The sequence below is a fragment of the Barbatula barbatula genome (genome assembly GCF_947034865.1).
Source record: "Barbatula barbatula genome assembly, chromosome: 3".
Classification (NCBI taxonomy): Eukaryota; Metazoa; Chordata; class Actinopteri; order Cypriniformes; family Nemacheilidae; genus Barbatula; species Barbatula barbatula.
The window spans coordinates 2,462,055-2,473,621 of NC_136764.1; positions in this window are offsets into that span (position 1 = coordinate 2,462,055).

Genomic DNA, 11,567 nt, shown 5'->3' on the forward strand with positions numbered 1-11,567 from the left:
GTGAACTTTATCTGAGTGATGTGCAGGAGAATATCATCCGAATTCTCTCTGAGAAAATCAACCAGTGATCCGATCAGAAAATATTAAACTAGGAAACAGAGGATTGCGGTAGATGGATATTACTCGTGTTAGATCAGAATGACGAAAACAATTTATTAATACACTGTTATGCCCCCAACAACAAAGTGAACAACGATTAACTTTTTTCAAATATTGAGTCTCCAGCATTTATTTTCCGATCCTTCAGCCAAAGTTATGTGGGGAGGAGATTTCAATACTGTGTTGAATGAAACCATTGATAGATGGCCTCCTAAAACTAGACCAGACCCTTCTAGTGAACTGGATCATGTATGTTTAAGGGTCTTATAGATGTGTGGCGATGTCAGAATCCAGACAGGGAAGAATATACATGAGGACTCATCTCTTCATTCTCGTATTGACTATTGACTTGTGTCTATTGATTTAACTAATAATGTTTAATGTATTGACAGAACCTTGCATAATAAAGGAATATTTATAATAAAAATACACTGTTAACGATTTGCTTGTAAAATGTAAAATGTTTAGTCTTTTTTCTTGTTTTCCAGTAAAATTGTCTACAAATTCTTGAATCAAGATGCATTTTCTTGATGAGCAAAATGACCTTAGAAAATAAGTCCTGTTTTTGTTAAAAGAAAAGATATTTCAGTTAATTTGTGCTTAAAACAAGCATAAAAATCTGCCAATGGGGTAAGAACATTTCAATTGAGTGACTAAGAAAAAGTTGAACCTTAATTCAAGATTATTTTCCTTTCCCATTGGCATGTTAAAATCCTTTAACATTATATGTTAACAAATAGAACCTTATTATAAGTGTTACTAAAAAGTCAGTAGTAACAAAAACAAATTTGAATAAAAGTTGTATTATACATACATGGTCAATATTTACAGAAACCCATAAACCCATAAACCCATTAACCCATAAACCCATAAACCCATGAACCCATGAACCCATGAACCCATGAACCCATGAACCCATGAACCCATGAACCCATGAACCCATGAACCCATGAACCCATGAACCCATGAACCCATGAACCCATGAACCCATGAACCCATAAACCCATTAACCCATGAACCCATGAACCCATTAACCCATGAACCCATGAACCCATGAACCCATGAACCCATGAACCCATGAACCCATGAACCCATGAACCCATGAACCCATGAACCCATGAACCCATGAACCCATGAACCCATGAACCCATGAACCCATGAACCCATGAACCCATGAACCCATGAACCCATGAACCCATGAACCCATGAACCCATGAACCCATGAACCCATGAACCCATAAACCCATAAACCCATAAACCCCAAAAACCCATAAACCCATAAACCCATAAACCCATAAACCCCAAAACCCATAAACCCATAAACCCATTAACCCATTAACCCATGAACCCATGAACCCATGAACCCATGAACCCATGAACCCATGAACCCATGAACCCATGAACCCATGAACCCATGAACCCATGAACCCATGAACCCATAAACCCATAAACCCATAAACCCATAAACCCATAAACCCAAAAACCCATAAACCCATAAACCCCAAAAACCCATGAACCCATGAACCCATGAACCCATGAACCCAAGAACCCAAGAACCCATGAACCCATGAACCCATGAACCCATGAACCCATGAACCCATAAACCCATAAACCCATAAACCCATAAACCCATAAACCCAAAAACCCATAAACCCATAAACCCATAAACCCCAAAAACCCATAAACCCATAAACCCATAAACCCATAAACCCATTAACCCATAAACCCATAAACCCATAAACCCATAAACCCAAAAACCCATAAACCCCAAAAACCCATGAACCCATGAACCCATGAACCCATGAACCCATGAACCCATGAACCCATGAACCCATGAAGCCAAGAACCCATGAACCCATGAACCCATAAACCCATAAACCCATAAACCCATAAACCCAAAAACCCATAAACCCATAAACCCCAAAAACCCATAAACCCATAAACCCATAAACCCATAAACCCATAAACCCATAAACCCATAAACCCATTAACCCATTAACCCATAAACCCATAAACCCATAAACCCCATGAACCCATGAACCCATGAACCCATGAACCCATGAACCCATGAACCCATGAACCCATGAACCCATGAACCCATGAACCCATGAACCCATGAACCCAAGAACCCATGAACCCATGAACCCATGAACCCATGAACCCATGAACCCATGAACCCATGAACCCATGAACCCATGAACCCATAAACCCATAAACCCATAAACCCATTAACCGATAAACTCAGGGTTGCAAAAGCAGACCAAACTGTGACACTAGAGCTGAAAAAAGATATAAGATGTGTTACTTGCTCACAGTTTGACACGATTCTGTTTATTATAAACGTTTAAGATTAAAATGATCATTTAAATGTTTTCCCCTTTATACATTAACATTAAGGGGTGTAAATATGTGGGATTGCATTTGCTATACCGTTGGGTTTAGCGAAATTCAATGTGGTTTTGGAAATGCATTTCAAGATCTCGCTCCTCTCTCCTCCGATTGTCATGTGTATGTGCGCCACCTTGTGGTCATTTTCCAGTATTGAAGTTTGCGCAGTGTTGAGGTTTAGATCTCATTCATCTCACAGCAGTATTTTGTCTATGGACTAAACTAATGGACTAGTTTCGGTTCACAACGCGATCAAACTTTGCTTGGAGAAATATAAACCTGTAAGTTTATTTATATCTTTAACGTTCATTGATGTGTTAACAGAATATTGATTCATTAATCGATATAAAATCATTTTAACACCGAAATAAAACGTATCACAAAAGTTACCGTTTGGTCTGGTTTTGTCTTCGTTGTAAACACACATGATATTTATGTTTTACACTATTTTAAGCAACATATAGCACTTAAACGTTTAAAAAAGTTTTACTGCAACATCACCTAATTTTAACCGAAATGCAAAGTTGTAAAAACATTTTGTGTTTTCTGGGTCAAGATCCAAGTATTTTTTTATTTTTTGTTTTTTTATTGTATAAACTTAAATTTACACACATTCAGTCATCACAATCCAAAAATACAAAATGAACTAACAAAATATATACAAACAATAAATTATAAATAGTATGAAATTACAAATTGATAAACCAATAAAAATAATAAAATAAAAAAAGATAAAACAGACTTACAAACATCAGTAATATTAAGGATAGCGGAGTTTATTAATTAAAGAGATTTGAATATAAACTAGTTATTAGTAAAGCTTTCTTATTTTTAACTAATTTAAGAGACTCAATATATAAATCAATTTCAATTTGGAATAATTTAAAATTTGGTTTGGATTTGGAAAATTTTGCTTTATGAATATGGAATTTACCTAATAAAATAAATACATTACAATATTACATACATTTCTATCTTTACAATCAAAGTAAGTGATTATCTGTTTCCCTTCAAGTGCAATTGTGTTATTTTAGATGCCATATAATTTTCAACACTTTTCCAGAATGTTATACAGTATGAGCAGCCATAAAAAAGATGAATTACAGATTCTCTTTCTGTCTCACAAACACAATTATCAATAGATGTGAATTTTGAGATAAATAAATTTGTGGGATATATATTGTGCAATATTTTCAAATGTAATTCTCTAACTTTGTTCGTAATGCAAATCTAAAAGGAACAAGCCACGCCCCATGCCAATTAATCTCAGTAAATTGAGCATTCCAGAAAAATTTCCCATGGGGTGTTATTTTCTTTAAATTTAAAAAACATTTTCTGATATGCTTATTAATACAATTGCTGCTCATTATATCCACACCATTTATATAAAGAGTAAAACTAAAGTCTGGAACTCCATTTTGTTTTATATAACTTTTCATTCATTCTAATATGCCATTAGGTATAAATTTGAAAACAGAGTTATATTCTTTGAATGTTATTGGGAATGCCTTCTCTCTAAGAAATGATTCATAGCTAAATTATTGGTTATTACAATCAAAAAGGTCTTTTAAAAATATAATATCTCTATCAATCCATTTCTGCAAATAAAGTGACTTATTCCCTTTAGTGATACATTCATCATTATTCCATAAGATGGACTTGTGTGGAGAGAAGTTGTGGGAATGACATAGCTTCCAGGCCAAAAGAGCTTGTTGATAAAATTGGGAAAGTTTTAACGGCAATCTTGTAATATTGTAGCTACATTTCAATAAAAATGTTAAGCCTCCTACACTCTTAAAAATATTGTTGGGAATAAAGTACCATAAGGATTCTTCTGCGCTCAAACATTCCTTCAACCATTTCACCTTAAAGGTGTAATTCAAGTCCAAAAAGTCCAAAAGTTCAAATCCACCTTCCTCCTTTGAACCAGAGAGCACTGCTTTTTTAACATGATGGTGTCTGTTTTTCCACACAAAATTCCTAAATATGGTATTTATATCTTTACATGTTGAATCATTGACATTAAGAGATAGGGCAGGATAGACGAATCTTGAAATCCCTTCAGCTTTAGTCAAAAGAATCCTTCCTAAAATAGAGAAGCCATCTCTTTGAAGCCATAAATTCAATGTTGTTTTAGTTTTCTTCAATTTAGGTGAAAAGTTAAGTTGTTGACGTTCCTTAAGATCCTTGCAGATATGAATACCTAAATATCTTACACATGTCTTAACAGGCATATTAAACATTTTATCCTCTTCAGTCTGATACAGACATAAGATTTCACATTTAGATTTGTTAAGCGTTAAACCTGAGGCAGCTGAAAATTGGTCAATTAGGGTTATAGCTGATGTTTGTCACTCAAAAAGAGAGCTGTATCATCCGCTAATTGAGTTAATCGAATTTCCTTATCAAAAATAGACAATCCTTTAATAATAGAACTATGTTTAATATGTAGTGACAGTAATTCAACCACCAGTAGGAACAAAAACGGTGAAATAGGGCATCCCTGGCGAACTGATCTCAGTACAGGGAATCTGTTTGTGGTATTTGGATATAGTATCACAGAACTATCAATATTTTTATAAAGCATTTCAAATGTAGATATAAAATTTTGTCCGAAATTAAAAATCTGAAGTGCTTTAAGTAAAAGTCAAGATCCAAGTTAGTCCTCAACTGCACCGCGCACCTGCGACACTATACGGAAGTTGCGTCATCAGTGACGATTCGTTCCAGGGAAAGCACTGGCAGCCTTTGGCACAGTTACAATAGATAAAACAAAGACACAATGACCTCTTTAAACACATAAGACCTTTTAAAAATCTAATAGCAGCTGTTATAACTGTTTTTTAATCTATTTGTCCGGCATATAGTGTCATATGATATCTAGATGAAGGTCGCAACTTAAAACATTTTAAAGGGGATTGATAGGGTCACTTATGATCAGTGTTGGGCAAGTTACCTCCACAATGTGATACACTATAGATGACTAGTTACTGTCATTGAAAAGTCATTAGTTATATTACAATATTACTGTCTTTGAGTTGTAATGCGTAACACTTACTCTTGAGTTACTTTCATCAAAATAACCACAACAGTCTGACAACCCTGCTGAAAGAAAACCACCACAGAAGTTCCACTGGTATCCATTAAAACTCCTCTGGTAACTTTAGGATACATTAGAAGCTTTTGTAGTGTGTTTTGGACATTATTTGAGTTTCATTTAATGGTCTCATCAACATCATTCTCATATGACTGATATGTAATACTGTATGTACAGGTATATGCCACAATGAACAGTAATACAAACAAATTAAATATAAACTAGACAAACAAACCTGTGTCTCCTTTCTGGCCTTTTTGACCAGCAGCCCCATCTTTACCATCTTTGCCAGCGGTGCCATTGTGTCCCTGTATGCTGGGGACTCCAGGATAAACATTTACATTTATGCATTTGGCAAACGCTTTTAACCAAAGTGACTTACATTTGCATGATCCTATACATTTGTCTCTAAGTGCAATCCTCTGGATCGAGCCAAGACCTTGATGTTGTTACCACCAAACTCTTCCCACTGAGCTGCAGGAAAGCTGCACAACTCTTCTCTGTCGCAGCTCATACATGCGGCCACAACTGCAGCTGGAGCAGCACAGAGACAGCAGGACTTTAACATCACCATCTTCTGCTCACTGTGGAAATAACAAGGTTTCTGTTTAAGCAGTATTTAAAGTGTCCACACTTGAGGGAGGATATACAATATATATATTTATTATGATTATTAATTTAGTTGGATTATTATTATTAAGTGATAATTGGTTTCAATATATAAAATGTTTACCAGCTTATATCCAAACATAAACAGTTATCAAATGATTGTTGAAATATAAATATAGACTTTTTCACATCTGAAAATGACAGGATCGAGGTCCCCACCCTATAGTTTCCTATAGCTATTGTCTAAGTATGTTTTTCTCTGTCTTGATTGTTTATGTTTTTTCTTTTAGTGATGACCTAGAGTTTGATTCAATTAATTTCCTTTTCCCGTCTACCAGCCTAGAGGACAAGAGGGATGTCCCTTCTCCAAGGAGACAGTAGACTTAGAATTATTTACCTTAATGTTCAGTAAAGAATAAACAAAAACACACAATAGTCATGAGATGAGAGAGTCGTGAGTACGGTTTCACCACAACAAAATGTACAAACAAAAAGAAATAAAGCTTTGTTCAGATTCACTCTTTTGTTCGGTCTCTTTTCTTCAATTATGCTCAAACCAAACAGAAATAGGAAAACAACAACAGTTCTGAAAGACCGTTCAGAAGGTGCTCGGTACACTCAAAAGTACTTTATAAATGTTTCCACATCAGATATGTTTTCATGTCAGTCAACATACCAGAATGAGATTCACAACTCAGAGTTTAGTTTGACCTCACCATAGACCTGAGCTGGTGTTGCAGTGTCCAGATGTGTCAGGTCATTTAATCACAGATGACCACCTGATCAAACACAGAAAGTCTCTTTTCTTTTTCAACCATGAATAGCATCCACGTGAGCGCTTGCAACAGACGAGGATGTATTTTCCACAAAACAACACAGTAACACAGATTTGCTCAAAAACAAAACTGTTACCAGTTCAGAAAGTAAGAAGAAGGTTTATTCAAAAAGGAAAATAAACACTGCTAATGTTCAAAAATGAATTATAGAAGAAAATAGAAGGGAAGAACAATTATTCCCTGGAGGCAAAGGCTGCAGTACTCAAAATAGGAACAATACTGTGAATAAAGAATCTCAAAGAATTCGCAATGCCGTTTTCATCCACACAGCGGCGCTAATGTGTCAGAAATGGAAAGCGATGAAGTCTTTCTCTTCCCCTTCTCTCCGTATCTTTTCTCCTGAGTGTCTCTAGCTCCTCCCCTCTTCCACGCCCAATGAAACCCTTTCATAATTAAGATCCTTTTATACCTCCACACTCCGTTTGACAAATATTTCTTGATCAAATAACAACTCGCACATTAACTCACATTAAAGGAGGACGCCCGTGTGTTCAGTGTGGAAAGACACACACATGAGAATTCATTCCAGAGATTTTACATTCATATGTCCTCTGTGCAGAAAAAGACAAGTCAAAGAACTTTAAATCAAAATAGGAAACTTAAAAAAAACCCGCCCTCCTCTGAATCTGATTGGCCGTGATTAACCATCAAACCAACAATGGCAGCGAGTATTACCCAATCAGGGACAGAATAGGACGTGTCTTCACACATTGCGGGTGGGGTGATTTGCATAGGATGCTTTATAATGTGGACCAATGTAAAGTACGGGACAAATCGCGTCCACGGGACGCGTCATTTTGTCTGTAAATACGGGGCGATTCCGTATTTCACGGGACGGGTGGCGACCCTATTCACGTCACTACAGAACGAAGTATGAATATTTTCACTAACCCCGCCCACTGGAACAGTTTCTTACAGGAACTGAATATTAGACAACATCTGTTTCAAAGACGGTTTAGGACATCAAAGGCATTTTAATGAAAGTGACTTAAATATCCTAATTTAACTAAGGCACAGTCCTGGCAATATGTTTCTGATCCGGTCTAACAGTATTACATTGAAAAGAAGAAATAATATATGAGCTCATCGTCATCATCAGCTGCACATGAGTCTTAAAAAGAAACACATAAGTCATTATTGTACAAAAGTTGATTTCTTGATTTCTAATACTGAGACTTTATAATGTATTGAATCAGATCATTTCATCTGAGAAATCTTACAAAAACACACACATACTAAACCAATTAATATTTCATGATAAATACCATGAGGTTCTTCTGAAAATAATCAATAAGACATATAACATAAACAATACAAATATCATTAATGTTTTGTTTGTTAAATGCTTTTTAATGCTTTACATTGTTTTCATTATTTTCTGATTTATGAATTTGTCTGGCAAGCAAGAAATCTTACAGTCCTGACGTCCTCAGAATAATCTCTTTTATGAACTACATTACATAATTAATTTAAAAGTATTTGTTTTAATTAAATAAATGGTAAATTTGTTCAATTATATATATTGGTAAAATATAAAACCATGGTTTTGACAATAGTGCTCAATACTCAAAATAAAAGTGATTTCTACACTTTCACCACAAAACAACATTGTTAGATTGACTAGTGCACGTGCTCCGTACTAAACAACAAGAGGCAGAACAAGTGTTATTGTTTGTTGTTGGGAAACTTATTGTTGAGGAGTGAGGACCCTTCAGTTATGAAACACGTGATCTGAGAGCCGCCGACGCATCACCAACACCCGTGAAATATCTGGACCTCTCGGACTCTGGGACTCAAAATCCTGCTGTGCAATGAGTTCTGACTGAAAAACACACCGGTGATGATGTTCAGCCAATGAAAGAATCAGATTTACAGGTTCTTCTAACACCTGTTGCTTGATGTTTCATGATCACTTCTCGCAGCTGACGCATCTCTGTTAAAACTTCATCAAGTATTTGATTCAGTGAAAGTCTGACAATCTTTTTTCATTGTTTATTATTAAATATCCTGTTGAACTTGGTTATAATAACAATGCATTTAATTTATTAACCATCATCTGATTCACTTTCAAAGCGGCTTGGTCTCTTGTGAGGTCTTCTCTCGTAAATCTGAGAGTCTCCATCAGTTCAGACATTTGACAACTCAGCACGCTTCAGGTATTTCATGGCTTTGTGATCATTTGCTAAAAATATATTTATATATAAACTTACATATATTTGGACAGAGGCACATATTTTAGGTTTTTATATGTATTCAGATTAGAAATAATAGCAAGATAATAACAAAAATAAAGTCACATTAAGATACTGAAAGTCATAAAAAGAAACAGTATTCACTCACTACAAACACACACACTGGTGTTGCTCCCTAAACAAAAGAGAATGAGAAACTCACTCAAGTGTTAAACACTGCACCCCTAAAGAGAGGTGTGTAAAGTACCCTTTCTACTATTGAACACAGGAGACCCGAACACTTACAATAATTACAATTAACCACAAACAAAGAAAACTGTATAAATCAACAGTTACTGGTTCTTCAGTGAACTTCCGTCTACAAATACAAATGATGTAAAACAAGTTGACGATCAGTCTGACACGACTGTACAGGTTCAGCTGCACTTGAAGGGTGTAATGACTGCAGGACACAAACTTTACATTATAAGAAAATCACATTCCACATCTCACTCATTCACAAACCTGATTAACCAATGAACAGAATAAATGCCCCGAACTACACGACTCCGCTGGAACAGGCAACCAGGACTCAAAGAGTAAATCAAACCCCGCCATTTGAAAACTGTCTTTTATTTAGAGCTCCATCATAGTGATTCACCAGCCGGTGACCTGACGCCACTAAATCTACTGGGCAGATAATGCCAGTTCTCCACCAGGGGAGTTATAGAGAGATTTATATCCACTACAAGAAGCAAGAACTCTACTGGAGGAAGAGAACAAACAGCAAGTGGGTGAATGACTGACACGGTTTGATTTAACATAGAAGTTTATATTGACAAAACAAGTTGTTCTCTTCAATTAAATCCAATTAAAGGAATATCAGGTATAAACAATTAACCAACTGTTATTGATCAGGATGACTGTCACCAACTCCTTTGTTTCCCTTTTTATTTTAGGGTACAGGAATCACTGCATACACTCTTCAGAGAGATTATGAATAAGAAATAAAAGAAACTGAACAACACTGTGATCGTCTCCCTTTTAATTTAACCAAATAAGTTTGACCAAAGAAAATCTAAAGTTTCACACCTCGGCTGCACAACATGACAGTAATCAGGTGTTAAAACATACAATGAGACTCAAATTCTTCTCAAATGTCACTGGAATGCTGGAAAACAGAAACATTGGTTTCTTCAAACTTAGTTACTTGGTATGACATTTAACGTTAAAGAAACACATTGAGATGCTTTTTCACTTTCTTTTGACTTTGACAAATGGACACAAAATAATAAAACACAAGAAATGGACATGAAATGGGTTTTAGAAGTTGTAATAGTTGGAACAGAAGAGGAGGTGGAAGGAGCAGAAGTGGAGCAGCTTTGATTCTGAGGCCTCCAGTCTGTAAGCTCCAGATCCAGAGCCTCCCAGAATCTTTCTGTGTCATCTGCCTTCAGTTCTGGTGTTCAGTCAGCTGCTGGTGCAGTATGAAGGCATTGACCACTGTGATATCCACAAAAGGGTCAAATAGAGATCGATAGCACTTTCTGGATCCATCGCAGGTCCAGAAGCCTTTTTGAAGGAGATCCTGGAACAGTGATGGTCTGGTGTAAAAATGATCCACATTCAGCCTAAAGCCTGTTCCTAGAACCCTGATGTCAATCCCCCTCATCACAGATTCATAGCGGACTGTCTTGCCTTTTCATTACTGGATATAATGTTATTTCTTGTTATTTATGAATTTCATAAAGTACTGATCATATATGCATTCTAGTGTCATAGACCTTTCTGACAATCTATAGTTTGTTATAAGATAATAATTCAAACTAAATATTGAAGTAAATGTACGTGTACCGCCAGACATTGAGCAGCACATAAATGTTTCTTATTCAAACTCTTGTCATTTATGAATCAATTACTCTTCTTACATAAATGATTTGATAAAACAGTGATGAAATATTTATTTTAGAGTCTTAGACCTTTCCAACAATATAAGATTTGTCACAATAAGAAAATAATTCACATGCATAATATTGAGCCTCGTGTTAAAACACAGACAACCTTTAGTTTCATGTGTTCAGATTATCATGGTGTATGTGCGCCACCTTGTGGCCATTATCAGTATTGAAGTTTTCGCAGTGTTGATTTAGTAGAGAACAAACTTTGCTTTGAGAAATATAAACCTGTAAGTATATTTACTATCTGTAAGCGTTCATAGGTGAAGTGTGCAAGGGCAGGATTGTAAAGGGAAATGTCCCTCACATAAACTTTCTGTAACTGGTAAAAGTGTTTCTTGTTTGAAGCTCGACATCAATATGGATATTTCTCTTAAACAAACAATGACAGATGACAGAAAAGACCTTTATA